The 20,787-nt window shown below is 37.8% G+C and overlaps 1 non-coding gene across 1 annotated transcript; it reads right to left on the minus strand.

Moving 5' to 3' along the window:
- Positions 1-3,563: 3,563 nt before the first annotated feature.
- Positions 3,564-3,671, minus strand: LOC148572041 (small nucleolar RNA R71). The gene has a single exon (XR_015908181.1). It is a non-coding gene; the product is annotated as a small nucleolar RNA R71 (small nucleolar RNA).
- Between the last annotated feature and the right edge of the window lie 17,116 nt (positions 3,672-20,787).

Below are 20,787 nucleotides of genomic sequence, written 5' to 3' on the forward strand. Positions count from 1 at the left end.
AGAAGTGGATTTATGCATCAATTACTTACTCATGTAAACCCTAGTGACTAGTTTATTATAAATAGGACCTTTTACTAGTCTTTTTGACCATCTTTGGATTACCTTATGATCCTTTGATCACGTTTTAGGGGGCTGGCCATCTCGGCCATGCCTGGACCTTCACTTATGTATTTTTAACGGTAGAGTTTCTACACTCCATAGATTAAGGTGTGGAGCTCTGCTGTTCCTCAAAGATCAATGCAAAGTACTACTGTTTTCTATTCAATTCTTCTTATTTCTCTTCTAAGATATCCATTCGCACCCAAGAACGTGATGAAGGTGATGATTATGTGTGACGCTCATCATCCTTCTCCTTTATGAACGCGTGCCTGACAAACACTTCTGTTCTACATGAAATAAGCTAGAATGAATATCTCTTAGATCTCCTAACCAGAATCTTCGTGGCGTAAGCTAGAATGATGGCGGCATTCAAGAGAATCCGGAAGGTCTAAACCTTGTCTGTGGTATTCTGAGTAGGATTCAATGATTGAATGACTGTGACGAGCTTCAAACTCGCGAGTGCTGGGCGTTAGTGACAGACGCAAAAGGAGGGTGAATCCTATTCCAGCATGATCGGGAACCGACAGATGAATAGCCGTGCCGTGACAGGGTGCGTGAGCATATTATTCACTGAGAGGAGGGGATGTAGCCACTGACAACGGTGATGCCCTTGCATAAAGCCAGCCATGGAAAGGAGTAAGACTGATTGGATGAAGATAGCAGGGAAGCAGAGGTTCAGAGGAACGAAAAGCATCTCCATTCGCTTATCTGAAATTCCTACCAATGATTTACATAAGTATCTCTATCCCTATTTTACTATATAATATTCGAAAACACCATTATCACTTTATATCTGCCTGACTGAGATTTATAAGGTGACCATAGCTTGCTTCATACCAACAATCTCCGTGGGATTCGACCCTTACTCACATAAGGTATTACTTGGACGACCCAGTGCACTTGCTGGTTAGTTGTATCGAAGTTGTGACAATCATGAATTAAGATCAGAGCACCAAGCTTTGGAGCCATTACCAGGATTTGTTCGAGCCTGGAGATCACAATTTCGTGCACCAAGTTTTTGGCGCCGTTGCCGGGGATTGTTTGAGTTTGGACAACTGACGGTTCATCTTGTTGCTCAGATTAGGTAATTTTCTTTTCGTTTTGTTTTCAAAAATCTTTCAAAAATATTTTCAAAAATCTCTCATCTGTTTTCGAAAAAAATAAAAATGTTTTCAAAAATAAAATATTTTTTTTCAGAATTTTTAAGAATGAATTCTAGTGTTTCATGAAGCATGTGAAGCCTGGCTGGCTGTAAAGCCATGTCTAAATTCTTTTGGACTGAGGCTTCCAAACTATCAGAGGTAAGTTACATACTTGGTAAATGATGAGCAGCAATTTGTTATCAAGATCAATATACTCTGATGTTAAATGCTGAAGCTTGGCTGGCCATTGGCCATGTCTAGTGTTTTGGACTGGAGCTTTCTTTGAAAAGCTTGGCTGGCTAGTGAGCCATGTCTAATTCCTGGACTGAAGCTTTAGACTAAGAATGCAAGATTCCTGGAATTCATATTAAAAATTTTGGAATCCTTATTTTCCTTTTTCAATAAATTTTCGAAAAAAATCCAAAAAAATTAGAAAATCATAGAAAGCAAAAAAATATTTTGTGTTTCTTGTTTGAGTCTTGAGTCATGTTATAAGTTTGGTGTCAATTGCATATGCATCTTACATTTTTTCGAAAATATCATGCATTCATAGTGTTCTTCATGATCTTCAAGTTGTTCTTGGTAAGTCTACTTGTTTGATCTTGATGATTTTTTGTTTTGTGTCTTTTGGTGTTTTTCATATGCATTCTTGAATTCTTAGTGCGTAAGCATTAAAGAATTCTAAGTTTGGTGTCTTGCATGTTTTCTTTGAATAAAAAATTTTTCAAAATTGTGTCTATGATGTTCATCTTGACATTCATAGTGTTCTTGGTGTTCATCTTGACATTCATAGCATTCTTGCATGCATCACATGTTTTGATCTAAAAATTTCATGCATTGCATTTTTTTTGTGTTTTTCTCTCTCATCATAAAAATTCAAAAATAAAAAAAATATCTTTCCCTTTTTCTCTCATCAAATTCGAAAATTTGGATTGACTTTTTCAAAAAATTTTAAAATCAAATTGTTTCTCATGAGTCAAATCAAATTTTCAATTTGAAAATCTTATCTTTTTCAAAATCTTTTTCAAAAATCAAATCTTTTTCAAAAATCTTTTTCTTATTTTTATACCATATTTTCGAAAATAACAATAACAATTAATGTTTTGATTCAAAAATTTGAAGTTTGTTACTTGCTTGTTAAGAAAGATTCAAACTTTAAGTTCTAGAATCATATCTTGTGATTTCTTATGAATCAAGTCATTAATTGAGATTTTAAAAATTCAAATCTTTTTCAAAAACTAACTTCTATCATATCTTTTCAAAAATATCTTCTTATCTTATCTTTTTCAAAAATATCTTTTCAAAATATCTTTTCTAACTTCCTAACTTCTTATCTTTTCAAATTTGTTTCAACTAACTAACTAACTTTTTGGTTGTTTCTTAACTTTTTCAAAACTACCTAACTAACTCTCTCTCTCTCTCTAATTTTCGAAAATATCTTCCCTCTTTTTCAAAAATTTCTTTTTTATTAACTAATTATTTTTATTTTTAAATTTAAAAAAAAAAATTCGAAAATTTCTAACATTTTTCAAAAACCATTTTCAAAAATCACTAACTCCTTTTCAAAAATAATTTTCGAAAATTATACCTCCCCCATCCTATTCTATTTATTCATTCATATCCTAACATCTCATCTCACATCTCTTCCATCCGTACAGTTGTGCTTCTTCCTTTACATCACATTCTTTGTCCCCCCCTCTTTTCTTCCACTCACAAAGGGATCCCTATACTGTGGTATAAAGGATCTCTATCATTATTATTATTTTTCTGTGCCTTCTTCTTTGTCATATGAGCAGGAGCAAGGATAAGAACATTCTTGTGGAAGCAGATCCAGAACCTGAAAGGACTCTGAAGAGAAAATTAAGAGAAGCTAAAATACAACAATCTAAAGATAACCTTTCAGAAATTTTCGAACAGGCAGAGGAGATGGCAGCCGAAAATAATAATAATGTAAGGAAGATGCTTGGTGACTTTACTGCACCTAATTCCAATTTACATGGAAGAAGCATCTCCATTCCTGCCATTGGAGCAAACAACTTTGAGCTGAAACCTCAATTAGTTTCTCTGATGCAGCAGAACTGCAAGTTTCATGGACTTCCATCTGAAGATCCTTTTCAGTTCTTAACTGAATTCTTGCAGATATGTGATACTGTTAAGACTAATGGAGTAGATCCTGAAGTCTACAGGCTCATGCTTTTCCCCTTTGATGTAAGAGACAGAGCTAGATTATGGTTGGATTCTCAACCCAAAGACAGCCTGAACTCTTGGGATAAGCTGGTCACGGCTTTCTTAGCCAAGTACTTTCCTCCTCAAAAGCTGAGCAAGCTTAGAGCTGATGTTCAAACCTTCAGACAGAAAGAAGGTGAATCCCTCTATGAAGCTTGGGAAAGATACAAACAGTTGACCAAAAAGTGTCCTTCTGACATGCTTTCAGAATGGACCATCCTGGATATATTCTATGATGGTCTGTCTGAGCTATCAAAGATGTCACTGGACACTTCTGCAGGTGGATCCATTCACCTAAAGAAAACGCCTGCAGAAGCTCAAGAACTCATTGACATGGTTGCTAATAACCAGTTCATGTACACTTCTGAAAGGAATCCTGTGAGTAATGGGACGCCTATGAAGAAGGGAGTTCTTGAGATTGATACTCTGAATGCCATATTGGCTCAGAACAAAATATTGACTCAGCAAGTCAATATGATTTCTCAGAGTCTGCATGGAATGCAAGCTGCATCCAACAGTACTCAAGAGGCATCTTCTGAAGAAGAAGCCTATGATCCTGAGAACCCTGCAATAGCAGAGGTGAATTACTTAGGTGAACCTTATGGAAACACCTATAACTCAACATGGAGAAATCATCCAAATTTCTCATGGAAGGATCAAAAGCCCCAACAAGGCTTTAATAATGGTGGAAGAAACAGGTTTAGCAATAGCAAGCCTTTTCCATCATCAACTCAGCAACAGACAGAGAACTCTGAACAAAATGCTTCTAATTTAGCAAATCTAGTCTCTGATCTATCTAAGGCCAGTGTAAGTTTCATGAATGAAACAAGGTCTTCCATTAGAAATCTGGAAGCACAAGTGGGCCAGCTGAGTAAAAGGATCACTGAAATCCCTCCTAGTACTCTCCCAAGCAATACAGAAGAGAACCCAAAAGGAGAGTGCAAGGCCATTGACATAAGCGCCATGGCCGAACCTGTGAGGAGAGGAGAGGACGTGAATCCCAAGGAGGAAGACCTCCTGGGACGTCCAGTGATCAATAAGGAGCTTCCCTCTGAGGAACCAAAGGAATCTGAGACTCATCTAGAGACCATAGAGATTCCATTGAACCTCCTTATGCCCTTCATGAGCTCTGATGAGTATTCCTCTTCTGAAGAGAATGAGGATGTTACTGAAGAGCAAACTGCCAAGTTTCTTGGTGCAATCATGAAGCTGAATGCCAAATTATTTGGCATTGATACTTGGGAAGTTGAACCTCCCTTGTTCGTCAATGAACTAAGTGATCTGGATCAACTGACATTGCCTCAGAAGAGACAGGATCCTGGAAAGTTCATAATACCCTGTACCATAGGCACCATGATCTTTAAGGCTCTGTGTGACCTTGGTTCAGGAATAAACCTCATGCCCCTCTCTGTAATAGAGAAACTGGGAATCTATGGGGTGCAAGCTGCTAAAATCTCACTAGAGATGGCAGACAGCTCAAGAAAACAGGCATATGGACAAGTAGAGGATGTATTAGTAAAGGTTGAGGGCCTTTACATCTCTGCTGATTTCATAGTCTTGGATACTGGAAAGGAAGAGGATGAATCCATCATCCTAGGAAGACCTTTCCTGGCCACAGCAAGAGCTGTGATTAATGTTGACAGAGGTGAAATAATCCTTCAATGGAATGAGGACTCCCTTGTGTTTAAAACTCAAGGATCTCCCTCTGCAACCATGGAGAGGAAGCAGAAAAAGCTTCTCTCCAAGCAGAGTCAACCAGAGCCCCCACAGTCAAACTCTAAGTTTGTTGTTGGGAGGCCACAACCAAACTCTAAGTTTGGTGTTGAACTCCCATATCCAAACTCTAAGTTTGGTGTTGGAAAGTTTCAACAAAGCTCTGCACATCTGTGAGGCTCCATGAGAGCCCTCTGTCAAGCTATTGACATTAAAGAAGCGCTTGTTGGGAGGCAACCCAATGTTTATCTAATTCTTATTTTTTTTTGTTTTTCATGTTTTCTTAGGTTCATGATCATGTGGAGTCACAAAATAAACAAAAAATTGAAAACGGAATCAAAAACAGCAGAAGAAAAATCACACCCTGGAGGAGCATCTGTCTGGCGTTCAAACGCCAGAACAGAGCATAGTTCTGGCGCTGAACGCCCAGAATGGGAGCATCCTGGCACTGAACGCCCAGAACAAGCATGGTTCTGGCGTTCAACGCCAGAAATGGCAGCAAAGGGGCGTTGAACGCCCAAAATGGGCACTAACCTGGCGCTGAACGCCCAGAGTTGTGTGCAAGGGCATTTTACATGCCTAAATTGGTGCAGGGATGTAAATGCCTTGAAACCTCAGGATCTGTGGACCCCACAGGATCATCTCAGGATCTGTGGACCCCACAGGACCCCCACCTACCTCATCATCTCTCTTTCCATTCATGATCATCCCTTCTTTTTTTTCCATTTACCACTCACATCCATACACCCACTACCTTCAAAAATTCAACATCTCTCTCCCACCCAATCCCACCCATATGGCCGAATACACACTCCCATCCATCTCCTCCATATCTTCTTCTTATTCTTCTATTCTTTCTTCTTTTGCTCGAGGGCGAGCAACATTCTAAGTTTGGTGTGGTAAAAGCATAGCTTTTTTGTTTTTTCCATAACCATTGATGGCACCTAAGGCCAGAGAAACCTCTAGAAAGAGGAAAGGGAAGACAAAAGCTTCCATCAAGGGTCTATAGCTCAGTGGTAGAACATTTGACTGCAAATCAAGAGATCACTGAGATACCTCAGGGGATACATTTTCTTCCACACAATTATTGGAAGCAACTAAGGGTGGAACATCAAGAGCACTCCATCATCCTTCATGAAATCAGAGAAGATCTAAAAGCAATGAAGGAGGAGCAGCCAAGGCAAGGAAGAGACATAGAAGAGCTCAAGGACATCACTAAGGTGGACTCATTCCTTGTTCTTACTTTCTCTGTTTTTCATTTTCTATGTTATGTGCTTATCTATGTTTGTGTCTTCATTACATGATCATTAGTAGTTAGTAACTCTGTCTTAAAGTTATGAATGTCCTATGAATCCATCACCTCTCTTAAAATAAAAACTGTTTTAATTCAAAAGAACAAGAAGTACATGAGTTTTGAATTTATCCTTGAACTTAGCTTAATTATATTGATGTGGTGACAATGCTTCTTGTTTTCTGAATGTATGCTTGAACAGTGCATATGTCTTTTGAAGTTGTTGTTTAAGAATGTTAAATATGTTGGCTCTTGAAAGAATGATGACTAGGAGACATGTTATTTGATAATCTGAAAAATCAAAAAAAAAATGATTCTTGAAGCAAGAAAAAGCAGCAAAGAACAAAGCTTGCAGAAAAAAAAAATAGGCGAAAAAAAAATGTAGAAAAAAAAATAGAAAGAAAAAGCAAGCAGAAAAAGCCAATAACCCTTAAAACCAAAAGGCAAGGGCAAATAAAAAGGATCCCAAGGCTTTGAGCATTAGTGGATAGGAGGGCCTAAAGGAATAAAATCCTGGTCTAAGCGGCTAAACCAAGCTGTCCCTAACCATGTGCTTGTGGCGTGTAGGTGTCAAGTGAAAACTTGAGACTGAGCGGTTAAAGTCAAGGTCCAAAGCAAAAACAAAGAGTGTGCTTAAGAACCCTGGACACCTCTAATTGGGGACTTTAGCAAGGCTAAGTCACAATCTGAAAAGGTTCACCCAATTATGTGTCTGTGGCAATTATGTATCCGGTGGTAATACTGGAAAACAAAATGCTTAGAGCCACGGCCAAGACTCATAAAAAAGCTGTGTTCAAGAAACATCATGCTGAACTAAGAGAGTCAATAACACTATTCGAAATCTGAAGTTCCTATAGATGCCAATCATTCTGAAACTCAATGGATAAAGTGAGATGCCAAAACTATTCAAGAGGCAAAAAGCTATAAGTCCCGCTCATATGATGGGAGCTATGTTTCATTGATAGTTTGGAATTTATAGTATATTCTATTCTTTTTATCCTACTTGATTTTCAGTTGCTTGGGGACAAGCAACAATTTAAGTTTGGTGTTGTGATGAGCGGATAATTTATACGCTTTTTGGCATTGTTTTTAGTATGTTTTTAGTAGAATCTGGTTACTTTTAGGGATGTTTTTAATAGATTTTGTGTTAAATTCACATTTCTGGACTTTACTATGAGTTTGTGTGTTTTTCTGTGATTTCAGGTATTTTCTGGCTGAAATTGAGGGACTTGAGCAGAAATCAGATTCAGAGGTTGAAAAAGGACTGCTGATGCTGTTGGATTCTGACCTCCCTGCACTCAAAGTGGATTTTCTAGAGCTACAGAACTCGAAATGGCGCGCTTCCAATTGCGTTGGAAAGTAGACATCCAGGGCTTTCCATCAATATATAATAGTCCATACTTTGGCCAAGAATAGACGACGTAAACTGGCGTTCAACACCAGCTCTCTGCCCAAATCTGGCGTCCAGCGCCAGAAAAGGATCCAAAACCAGAGTTGAACGCCCAAACTGGCACAAAAACTGGCGTTCAACTCCACAAATGGCCTCTGCACGTGCTACACTTAAGCTCAGCCCAAACACACACCAAGTGGGCCCCGGAAGTGGATTTATGCATCAATTACTTACTCATGTAAACCCTAGTGACTAGTTTATTATAAATAGGACCTTTTACTAGTCTTTTTGACCATCTTTGGATTACCTTATGATCCTTTGATCACGTTTTAGGGGGCTGGCCATCTCGGCCATGCCTGGACCTTCACTTATGTATTTTTAACGGTAGAGTTTCTACACTCCATAGATTAAGGTGTGGAGCTCTGCTGTTCCTCAAAGATCAATGCAAAGTACTACTGTTTTCTATTCAATTCTTCTTATTTCTCTTCTAAGATATCCATTCGCACCCAAGAACGTGATGAAGGTGATGATTATGTGTGACGCTCATCATCCTTCTCCTTTATGAACGCGTGCCTGACAAACACTTCTGTTCTACATGAAATAAGCTAGAATGAATATCTCTTAGATCTCCTAACCAGAATCTTCGTGGCGTAAGCTAGAATGATGGCGGCATTCAAGAGAATCCGGAAGGTCTAAACCTTGTCTGTGGTATTCTGAGTAGGATTCAATGATTGAATGACTGTGACGAGCTTCAAACTCGCGAGTGCTGGGCGTTAGTGACAGACGCAAAAGGAGGGTGAATCCTATTCCAGCATGATCGAGAACCGACAGATGAATAGCCGTGCCGTGACAGGGTGCGTGAGCATATTATTCACTGAGAGGAGGGGATGTAGCCACTGACAACGGTGATGCCCTTGCATAAAGCCAGCCATGGAAAGGAGTAAGACTGATTGGATGAAGATAGCAGGGAAGCAGAGGTTCAGAGGAACGAAAAGCATCTCCATTCGCTTATCTGAAATTCCTACCAATGATTTACATAAGTATCTCTATCCCTATTTTACTATATAATATTCGAAAACACCATTATCACTTTATATCTGCCTGACTGAGATTTACAAGGTGACCATAGCTTGCTTCATACCAACAATCTCCGTGGGATTCGACCCTTACTCACGTAAGGTATTACTTGGACGACCCAGTGTACTTGCTGGTTAGTTGTATCGAAGTTGTGACAATCATGAATTAAGATCAGAGCACCAAGCTTTGGAGCCATTACCAGGATTTGTTCGAGCCTGGAGATCACAATTTCGTGCACCAATATCTATCTATCCTAATTATGAACTGGGTGGTGGTCGGCGCGGCGGCAATGGTGGCTGGGTGGTGGTTGAGAGAAGAGGGGCAGAGAGGGAGAAGAGGGTTGGGGCGGGGCTACGCGACTAATAGGGTTCGCGTGGCTGAGGGGTTATATTTTTGAATCCACGCGGCCGCGTGGGGCACGCGGTCGCGTGGTTGGGGTGAAAATGGTAGTGACGGGATCGCGTGGGGCGCGCGATCGCATGAAAGGGGGTGGAAGAGGGGATGACGCGATCGCGCGGGTCACGCGATCGCGTCACTGAAAATTGTGCTAAACGCACGACTCCAGCACCATTTCAGCATAACTCTCTGTCTCCTTCTAAGGTGATGTGCAATCCATGTGACGTGATCACGTCGCTCACGCGGTCGCGTGGGATTGGTATTGTGCAAGTGACGCGATCGCATGGGGCATGCGATCGCGTGGGCCAAATTGTGTAAAACGCACAAGGGCCGCACGATTCCAGCCTAACTTTCTGGACGTTGGATAATTACGCCGATCTCCGGGTCACGCGATCGTGTGGATGACGCGGTCGCGTGGGAAGTGTAGTTCGCCATGTGACGCGATCGCATAGGGCATGCGGTCGCGTCGTGCATCCCCTTTTTTTTTAATTGAATGCAGGATGCAATGCTTAATGTGAATGCTATGCATAATTCCAGGTTTAATAAAATAAAAATAAAATTCAAAAACAAACAAAGTGGAATAAAATTAAAATTGCAAAAGGAACGATCATACCATGGTGGGTTGTCTCCCACCGAGCACTTTTGGTTAAAGTCCTTAAGTTGGACATTGGAAGGGCTTCCTGTTATGGTGGCTTGTGTTTAAATTCATCCAGAAATCTCCACCAGTGCTTGGAATGCCAATAGCCTCTGGGGTCCCAAACTAGGCATGTAAAGCTTCTGAGCAGCTTCAAACAAAGTTTTAGGCTCCCGGGGTGACGAATGTCAGAATAGATTCCAGGATCCCAAGCCTTGTTTTTAAATCCGCCTCTGTCTTGATCTATATGTTTCCATCCGGGTGGTTTAAAAAGTAGAATCTCACCATGGTGACCAAACGTTCTCCGTGATCCATGCAATGAAGCATGATACCAATCCGTGTACTTCGAGGTGAAGCGTGAAACCTTATTGAACCTTGTGCACCAACTCTGAGTACGAGCCAGTTCCCTCTTACTCTTAAAGCCGCAAAGAGCTCTAAGCTGGCCATCTGTTTCAAGCAAACCATATTCAAGTGAATAAGCAAAGTTAAAGGTTAAGGATTGTACCCACTTGAAGCTTGTATTAGGTGGCAATGGCCTTGGGGGTAGGTATTTCCGGTGGTTCTGTAAGTTCCATTCCTTTGTGCTCTTCTGTAAATTCCTCCACTTCCTTGCAGGGTTCTACAATTGTATCTATGTCCAGGTCAAAGTATTCTATGTCTTCCTCATCACTTGAGTCATAGATTGGAGGTTGAGAAAAATCTACCTCCGCATCATCTTCATATTCACTTGGTGAAGATTCTTCAATCTCAGAGAATTCACTTGCGGATGCAAGTTCATTACTAAGAGAGCTAGACTTGTAACTATCATCATCAAGGGAATTTGTGTCCTGGGTTATTCCGTCTGATTCTTCATAAACAACTTGCCTTGGAGGTTGTACAATATCCTCCTTAGCATTAACTGTGGCGTCCTTGATGGAGTTCTTCTCAGTTCTGGATTCCCATGGAGGTTCAGCATCTCCTAGATCTTCAACCAACTCTTCTTCTTGAACAATGACAGCTTCTTCTATTTGTTCTAGTACGAATACATTCTCTATCTTGTCCACTGGAGTTTCTGGTATCTCCTTCATGCTACGCTCTTCGTTAGACTATTCACATGGGGCTGTAGCTGATCCTTGTGTATTTGAGCGTCTAGAAACCCATTGAATTACTACTTGCTCTAGTTGTCGAATGGTTGTTTGAAATTTATTTACTGTTTCCGTTAGGCGAACCTCTGCTTCTCGGGTTGCCGGACTTGGACATGATACAAAGGAAAGTGGTGGTGGTTGGGAGTGATTGGATTGGTACTGGGGTAAGGAAGGATCATATGGTGGCGAATGGTGAAGAGAAGCTTGTGAGTGTGGTGGTTCGAGGTTATGTTGAAAGGATGGTTTATATGTATGGGGTGGGGCTTGTTGGTAGTTACAAGGTTGTCCACCATGTCTTTCAGCTGGGTATGCACGGTAGAATGGTCTTTGTCCAGGATATCTCGGAGGGTGTTGCTGCCTAAAGGGTTGATTAGATCCTCTTGGCTCCATCCATCCTTGATTGGTCTGACCTTGATGCACATTCCTGCTGTAGCTTCTATTTCCTTCAACAAAATTAGAACCAAACTCAAAGCGAGAGGGGTGAGAGTTCATGGTAGCAAATAAAGATAAAAAGGAAAAACAAAAATAAATAAACAAGCAAAAGAAAAATATTTACAATAACCAATAATAAGGCACATGTTAGCAGTTCCCCGGCAACGGCGCCATTTTGACATCAGGATTTTTGCCAGTAAAGAAGTTCATAAAAACAGTCGCGTTGTAGATATAGTCTCTAAACCAACAAAAACCCCTTCGTGCAAACGTTTTGGGTGTCACAAGTAACAATCCCCTTTAAAAATTGTTAATCGAGTATTCAAACCTCGGGTCGTCTTCTCAAGGAACTGCAAGGAAGTATGTTCTTATTACTGGCTATAAAGGTTGTAATCGGGGTTTAGAAGGTGAGAAGCAAGTGATTTAAATGACAAGTAAAGTAGATGGCAATTGAAATAAATAAACACTGTAAAGCAACTTTTGGCAAGGTAAGAGAAATTAGAAGTCCAACTTAGTTATCTCTCTCAACAATAATGAAAGTTGAATCTAAACTCCACTTAGTTAACCTTTACTAAAGTAAAGGAAAGTCAAGGGACTAATTAGTTTGACCTTCGAATCCTATTTATTTCCTAAGAAAAAGTTGGGATTATTGAAGTTCAGTTCAATTAGCAAGATAACGATTATCAATTATGCTGAGTTTAATAATGTTGAGTTACTGATTTCTTAACCAAGACCAAAAAGGGAAAGAGTAAAATTGTTGGAATAAAAATGCCCTTAGCTGGGAAGCAATGGTAACACAAATTAAGGAGAAAGCAATCAATAACTAAAATACCTCAAATAATCATTAATTCAAATCATAACATGGGAAGGATTCATAAGTCAAGTTGGCAACATTTATAGGTACAAATAAAAGCATTAAAGTAAATATTAAACCTGGATCGAGAGTCACTCTTACAAACTAAGAGAAGTCCTAAATCCTAATCCTAATCCTAAGAGAGAGAGGAGAGAACCTCTCTCAAACTAAATCTAAATCATGGAAAGTGAAAATTGGTGAGCTCTCCCTGAATGGATGCATTCCCCCACTTCATAACCTCTGGTCTATGCCTTTTGGACTTGGATTTGGGCCAAAAAGGACTTCAGAATTCGCTCTGAGCATTTTCTACAATTTCTGGTGCGTAGCCTCTGTCACGCGTCCGCGTGGGTCACGCGGTCGCGTCATTCGGAGTATTTCCTTGCCACGCGGTCGCGTCAGTCATGCGATCGCGTCATGTGCGTTCTGCTTAAGGCGCGCCGTCGCGTCAGTCATGCGGCCGCGTCGCTACTGATTCGCACTTGGCACGCGATCGCTTCGTCCATGCGATCGTGTGGATGCCAGTTTCTTCAGAAGCTCCGTTTTGTGCTTTCCTTCCATTTTTGTATGTTTTCTTTTCCATCCTTTAAGTCATTCTGCCTTAGAAAATCTGAAACTACTCAACACACTAATCACGGCATCGAATGGAAATAAAAGTAATTAAAATAATTAATATTAAAGCTTAGGAAACATGTTTTCACATACATCACATAATAAGGAAGGGAAAGTAAAACCATGCAATTAATATGAATAAGTGGGTGAAGGATTGAATAAATCACTCAAACTAAGCCCAAAATAACTCATGAAATATGGGTTTATCATTGCTTCTTTAACATGCAATGTTCTTTGTCCTTCTCAAATTTTTTGAATTCATTGATTTCAAAGGGTTGGGGTGTTGAGGTGCTCCAATGTTGATCACTTCTAATTCATTGTAGTTGTTGATATATAGTTGAAGACTTTTAAAAATATGTAACTTTGTGAATTGAGCAAAGATTGACTTTGAGTGTTCTATAATTTTTTCTTTATAGTTTGGGTTAGTATCCTTTGAGGTGGTGTTCTTCGTAGAGGTATTTTCCAAGCAACATTCTTATAACGATATAGAATTTCAAAATTGAAATTATTGTTCACTTCAGGAGAAGTATTAAGATCATCTTGAGGAAGGTAATAAATGATTACTTTTCTGATTTCGTTCATCAACAACGTCTTCTTTTTCATGTTGAGATTTCTTTCAAAGCCTCTATCAATAGGCTAGTGAAAAAGTAGATCAATCTTCTTATCTAACTTTGCAGGTTGATCGTGTATAACATGATTTTGCGCATCGACAAACATATTTAAGAACACTTGAAGTGACAAATGTGATATATAGTATGCATTCATGCAAGTATTTGTATAATTTATAGATACCCCATGACTAGGGGTGAAAAAAGGTCAGGCGGCATGCCAGAGGCCTGTAGCCTGGCCTATGTTTAGCTTGGCCTAGCCTAGCCTGTTATAAAATAAACACAGGCTCAGGCTCTTGAAAAAGCCTTAATACGTTAATAGGCCAGGCTCAGGCTCACTAATTAGCCTTATTGACCTGTCAGGCCTGCCTGGGCCTGTTAACACATAATTAAATATATAAATAATATTTTTATTATTAATAAAATTATGAGATATTTTAAATTTATTATATTTTATTATAAATACTTTTGTATATTTTAAATACTTTAAAAGTTTAAAAATTCTTATAAATATTAAATATGACATATTATATATAAATATTTTTATTAAAATGATTTTTTTAAATAATATTTTTATTTTTGTAAAAAAAAATTATGAGATCTTTTAACAGGCTTTAGGTCAGGCCAGGCTAAATAACAGGCCACGTTTAATACTTTAAAAAAAGTCTATATATAGCAGGCTGTAGGTCAGGTTCAGGCCAATTAATTACATGACAGGTCAGGCCTGTGAAGAGTAAAGCCTGGCCTGTTTCCACCCTTACCCATGACTTTACTTAATTAGACCATAACCATGATTAAAAGACTCTACCCATACATGATAATTTTTTATGGCATCGAACACAATTCATATAGATGAGTATATATATTAGGGAAAGATTGTAGAAAAGTTCTAACTTTCTTTGGATAGAATATTTTTGTTGTGAAAATCTTTTTTTTACTATAAAGAGAACTTTTGTTGTTGAAAAAAATTCTTATTGTAGACGAATTAGAGATTATATTAACAATAGCTATCCCCAAGTAATGTTGGTAACTCAAAAGAAAAATTGTCATAAGAATTCATGCTAGCTTAGAAGATATCCAATGTGCGGACTTCAATATACAGATACACTTTTTTCCTTTTTTAAAACATACTTTTCTAGTATGTACTCATAATTTTGAAGAACACCTAACTCATGAAGATGAGTGGACATTTTTATTCAAATTATTAGTACCCTTTTTGAATGGACATCTTCTAAGTAAATATTTTTAGGGTGACACCTTTTCTGTGCCATCTTACAAATGAACACTTCTTTACTTTATTCTCATTGCTTCTTTGACGAGAAAGAGAAAACACTTCCATGTGTGTTGATTATGATTTATATATGTGATGCGTCTGTATCATTAGTATTTTTTCTTCTTTATTTTAATTGATTTAAAAAGAATTTCTATGGATAATCAATGAATTTAAGGTTAGAATGGATATTACTTTAATTAGTTGAAATTTATTGATTACATAAAGTTTTAGAAGGAAAATAGAAACACATAGAAAGCTTCCTGAAAGTTACAGAAAGTTCCTTGGAAGAAGAAAAAGTGAGAGACAGGGGCTTTCACATACTACGTCCCCCACATTTTACATGTCACGTGTACACATGCAGCGCGCGCACGTGTGACCATCATTTCACATAGTATGTTGAAGCTTTCACGTAATACGTTGGGGACATTTTCCATGTCACACGTACGCGTGACTATCACTTTTCATGTAGTACGCTAACGATCTCACGTACAATGTAGCCCACTTCACGTTGTACGTGAGCCCACAGAAGACATTCCAGGATCAATTCTCCATGTCACATATGACTTGGACGAGCCAAGTACTATGTAGGCATTGCTACCTCTTCCAGAACCTAAAACCAAGGCCTTCTGTTCTTCAACTTCTCAGCCCTTTGAAGGATCAATCACAAGCCCAGTAATGATGACAGTTATTAAATATCACAAGCAATTAAGGAAGATATCTTCTCGGTAGAAAATAATTAGGAAAAGATTTGATTCTGTTTGAATTTTGAATTTGATTTAGAAGTTTGAATTTTTATCTTTCAGCTTTTTAGGTAAGTATATAAGGGAAAAAGGCTCTAACCTCTTCTCTTCGCCACTTTTGAGTTTTATTTTTTTTAAGTTTTCAAGAACAAGCGTGAGTTTCTAATTCTCCTCGGTTAAGGTTAGGAGCTCTGTTAGTTCTATGACTTTTCTATTTCTAATTGATGCAATTGATTCCTTTTTAAGAAACTGTTTTCATTCTTTATCTCAAGGGGTTTGAATATGTTGAAAAATAATTCTTCTCTGACTTGAATTTTCTTAATCTCTTAGAAAATTGATTAATTGAATTAAACTTGAAAATTGATTCTCATAATTCTTAAGTTTTGAAACTGGATTGATAAGTGACATAAAATCAACTAGGTTAAACTCTTATGAATTATGTGATTTTATAAATCAGTAGACGTCTTCAACTCTTTTCTTGATTAAGTGACTAAGGGATTAGTGTTTAATTAGGTTAAAGAGAAATTGAATCACCAAGAGATTGGGGTTTAATTACTAATGATTTGCCATAAAAGAATCATTGCATGCATGATTAGAATAGAAAGTGAAAAGTGTTGATTCGAACGACTAACATCTCTGAAACCTTAATTTTCTCAATTATACATTACTTTCATACTCACTGTTTGCTTTGTTTGCTTCATTCAATTTCTGTTTGAGTTCAAAAGCTTTCAAAACCCTAATTTTCTAGTCTGACTATATTAATCGGTTGATTTTGTTTGCTTAACTCGTTAATCCTCGTGGGATCAACCCTCATTCACCTGAGGTATTACTTGATTTGACCCGGTTCACTTGCCAGTATTTTTTGGATTGTAAAATCTACATCAATAAGTACCTCTATTCTATAAGTTTTTTTTCTAAGAACACCTAATGGAGATGGAGGGAACACCTTTAGATACCTCTTCAAGTGTACCACATAAGTTTTAAATATTTGAATAATCATGCATGTATTTATGCCTTCCTTTTCAAATTATTGTATGAATATTTTTGCAAGAGATAATCAACCACAATCATCATAGTTGTTGATTTCTTTCAAAAGAGTGAGTTAAACACCTCATGGATGAAAAACATTCATTCAGCCCTTTCTCTCTTGATGGGGAGGTTATAGATAGGACCAAAATAAATGTTCAGTCGTCTCTTTTCTTTTCTGTCATTGCCTTTTTTTGGAACATCACTTAATATTTCTTCACAAATTAGGAACACCTCCATATCTTGTGTGTTTGATACTTCAAAGTGATTGAAGATTCAAAAGAATTCCATATTGTAGCACTGGTAAAAATGTAGCTTAGGGTGTTTAATTTTTTTTAAGAATACCGATCAAAATAAGACACATGTAACATTGGTGGTATTTGAGGTTAGTGAACCCCGCATTTCAAAATATTCCAAGGTTTTCAATTTTTTACTATCTTCAGCATGAATTTAGAATAACATTCCAATATACATAATATTTAGATACTATATCTAGGCATGGATGTTCCACAAGATGATAAATGCGCATAGAATTGAGAGTTTTAATATCAAAGTTGAGAGTACTTAGCTTCTTTGAAGACTCTTTAAGATAATGTTCCAGGTGGATTTCTCATGAAACAACTTATATGATTTATTGTTGTTAACCAGCTTCTATTCATAATGAGTTTAAGTGTTTCTATGGTGATGTCAAGACTTCCCTTCCTTCATTTTTCTTAGCGACTTCAACTGCTGATGAGCGGATAATTTATACCATTTTTGGCATTGTTTCTATATAGTTTTTAGTATGTTTTAATTACTTTTTATTATATTTTTATTAGTTTTTATTCAAAAATTACATTTCTGGACTTTACTATGAGTTTGTGTGTTTTTCTATAATTTCAGGTATTTTTAGTATGTTGGATTCTGACCCTCCTGTACTTGAAGTGGATTTTATGGAGCTACAGAAGCCCAATTGGCGCGCTCTCAGTTGCGCTGGAAAGTAGACATCTTGGGCTTTCCAGAAATATATAATAGTCTATACTTTCTCGAGATTTGATAGCCCAAACTGGCGTTGAAAGCTAGCCTAAAACTTTCTGGCGTAAAACGCCAGAACTGGCATAATTCTTGGCGTTAAACGTCCATTTTGGCACCCAGGGTGGCGTTTAACTCCAACCTTGGGCATATGCACGTGAAAGCTTGAAAGCTCAGCCCAGACATGCACCAAGTGGGTCCCGGAAGTGGATTTCTGCACTATCTGCACTTAGTTACTCAATTTCTGTAAACCTAAGTTACTAGTCTAGTATAAAAACTACTTTTAGAGATTCATTTGGTACCTCATGACATTTTACACTTCATATTGTATCTTCTACGGCATGAGTCTCTAAACCCCATAGGTGGGGGTGAGGAGCTCTGCTGTGTTTCAATGGATTAATGCAATTACTACTATTTTCTATTCAATCATGCTTGATTCTATTCTAAGATACTCATTCGTACTTCAATATGGAGAGTGTAATGATCTGTGACACTCATCATTATTCTCAATTCTATGAACACGTGCCTGACAACCACTCCCATTCTATCTGAGCTCAACGTAGTCATTGGGTAACAGCTTGAGTGCGCATCTCTTGGATATCTAATACACAGACCGAGTCCGTGAGATTAGTATCTTCGTGGTATAGGCTAGAATCATGGGCAGAATTTCTGGGATCCGAAAAGTCTAAACCTTGTATGTGGTATTCCGAGTAGGATCCGAGAAGGAATGACTGTGACGAGCTTCAAACCTGCGAATGTTTGGTGCAGTGACAATGTGCAAAAGGACAAGGGTCTTATTCCAACGCTAGTGGGAACCAACAGATGATTAGCCGTGCGGTAGCTGCACATGGTATTTTTCATCGGAGACGAGAAATCTGACAGTTGATTAGCCGTGCAGAGATCGTACCTGGTATTTTTCATCCGAGAGGATCATAAAGCTTGCCATTGAAGGAAGCCATGCGTGTTTGAAGAAGAAGACAGTAGGAAAGCAGAGATTCAGATGACAGAGCACTCTGGAACCTCAACCTATTTCTCATTACTGAATCACAGGTACTATTTATTTCATGTTATTTATTTTTCATAAATACAATCACTCTCATCATTAATCTCCTGACTAAGATTTACAAAATAATCATAGCTTACTTCAAGTTGACAATCTTCGTGGGATCGACCCTTACTCACGTAAGGTATTACTTGGACGACCCAGTGCACTTGCTGGTTAGTTGTGCGGAGTTGTGAAAAGTGTAATCACAATTTCGTGCACCAACTGCCTTTTCAAAAAATTTGGGTATCAAGTGTTTCTAAACGTGTAGATATTCTTTGCTAGGCACCTTTGCAAACCCTTAGGGTGTTCATAGAGATATAGTAGAATCAAATCTAAATAACCTTAAGTTATTTAAATTCAAAGGTTATTGTCTTGAAAATCTCTCTTCCAAACTGAAGTCCCCATCTAGGGTACCTGACTTTGCTAGAGAGAAATTCTTGTCTAAAGAGTATGATACCCTTTCTTCTGATATTTCTGCTCTTCAAAAAAAAAAAAGTTGACATGCTTAGATTTGAACTGGACACTATGAAGGCTAAGCTAACCAGTGTCAACTTGGAGCGAGAGTAATCAGCCAAGTATAACAATGTTACTTTTTTCATCATATCTTTTGATGATCTTTTGAAGCTGTTCTTAGTTTTTTTTGTGAAAGATGTAAGGCTTTAACAAGTATATTTCTTCTTTGCTGTCTCTATGACTTTTATTGTTATACTTCTTTTTGAGTGTCTTGCTTTTTCTTTTATTTAATACTATGCATACTCCTCCAAGGAATTTTATTTTCTTTGCCTACTTGTGTGATCATTTTATTTTTGATACACATTTTGCTTTTGGAGGAGGGATACTATACACACATTTAATAATATGCATAATCCAAAATTTTTCTTGCCCGGCTTTTGCTCTCTCTTTTTTATTAAAGAGCTCACAGGGTGGAATACCTCATTTTCTAGAATTCTTTTGCAATGCAAACTTTTTAAGATGCATCATTTATAACACTTGAGTATACGATTATAGATGGAGTTTTTTCACCACTGCTTCAATGAACATTAGTTTATTATGGTAGAACTCCCTGTTGAATGAGTCGGGATTCTATAACACTAGAACATTTTCATGGGCTTTTGGTAATTTTGTGAGTAGGGAATTGACAGCCTCCAAGCTTTTTTTTAGGCTTCTGAATGACTCCTATCAAGACTTTGGATATCTCTTTTTGAATGTGGGGTTCCAACCTGAGTTAGTTAAATATGATAGTACATTCTCAAGATTTTGAAAGATCTCTTGCTAATGTGTCTTCATCTTGGGACTCCTCTATGGTGATCATCTTTTTAGCCTCATCTACAATCTCAATCAACATTACCTCTCTTGCCGCATCTATCATTCCAATGTCATGCTGGGAAAAAAGGAGTGTTCTTCACACCTGCTTGATTTTGTTTTCTGTGTAGGAGTATCTTTTCTTTCTTTACTTGCTTATGAAATATCATTCACATAACAATTAGTCAAACCATGACTCTTATTTCGGTATACCATGTAGTACTTTAGGTCTCTCAAGTCTTCAGAGATTGGTGGTTCTCTACATGTTCTAAGATTCAATATTTCATCCTCGAACCATCCATTTACGACCACCATGGCTTGAGATATGGAGAGGGATAGCAATGGTGGAAGACTGTTTTTGTTAGGACCCTTAGGATAGGAATGCTTTCTGCTCCTATCATCAACAATACACACCTCTAGAGGGAAAACTTGTTCAGATCTCCTCCCATTGCGCTTCATTGTCTCGGTTATGTCAAATGCTCTCTTCAAGAGTTCAGAAAGATATTTATATTGCTCATGAAACAATAAATTTAGGACTCATCTTCCACGTTTCTAATACACTCATACGGCACCGGATTCGATAGTCCCAGAACAAAACATATTTTTTAAGTTTTTTTAATAACTGATAATTAGTCCTTATCTAATTTTAATTACAAATTAACCCCATATATTTTATTTAATCATAAAAAACTATTTTTTTTATTTTATAAATTATTATTTTATCATTAATCTATTATGTTTATTAACAATCAAAAACAAAAACAATAACGAATTAAATCTTTCATTGATTGTAATAAAT

Source organism: Arachis ipaensis, chromosome B3 (genome assembly GCF_059453495.1).
Source record: "Arachis ipaensis isolate K30076 ecotype BB chromosome B3, ASM5945349v1, whole genome shotgun sequence".
Classification (NCBI taxonomy): Eukaryota; Viridiplantae; Streptophyta; class Magnoliopsida; order Fabales; family Fabaceae; genus Arachis; species Arachis ipaensis.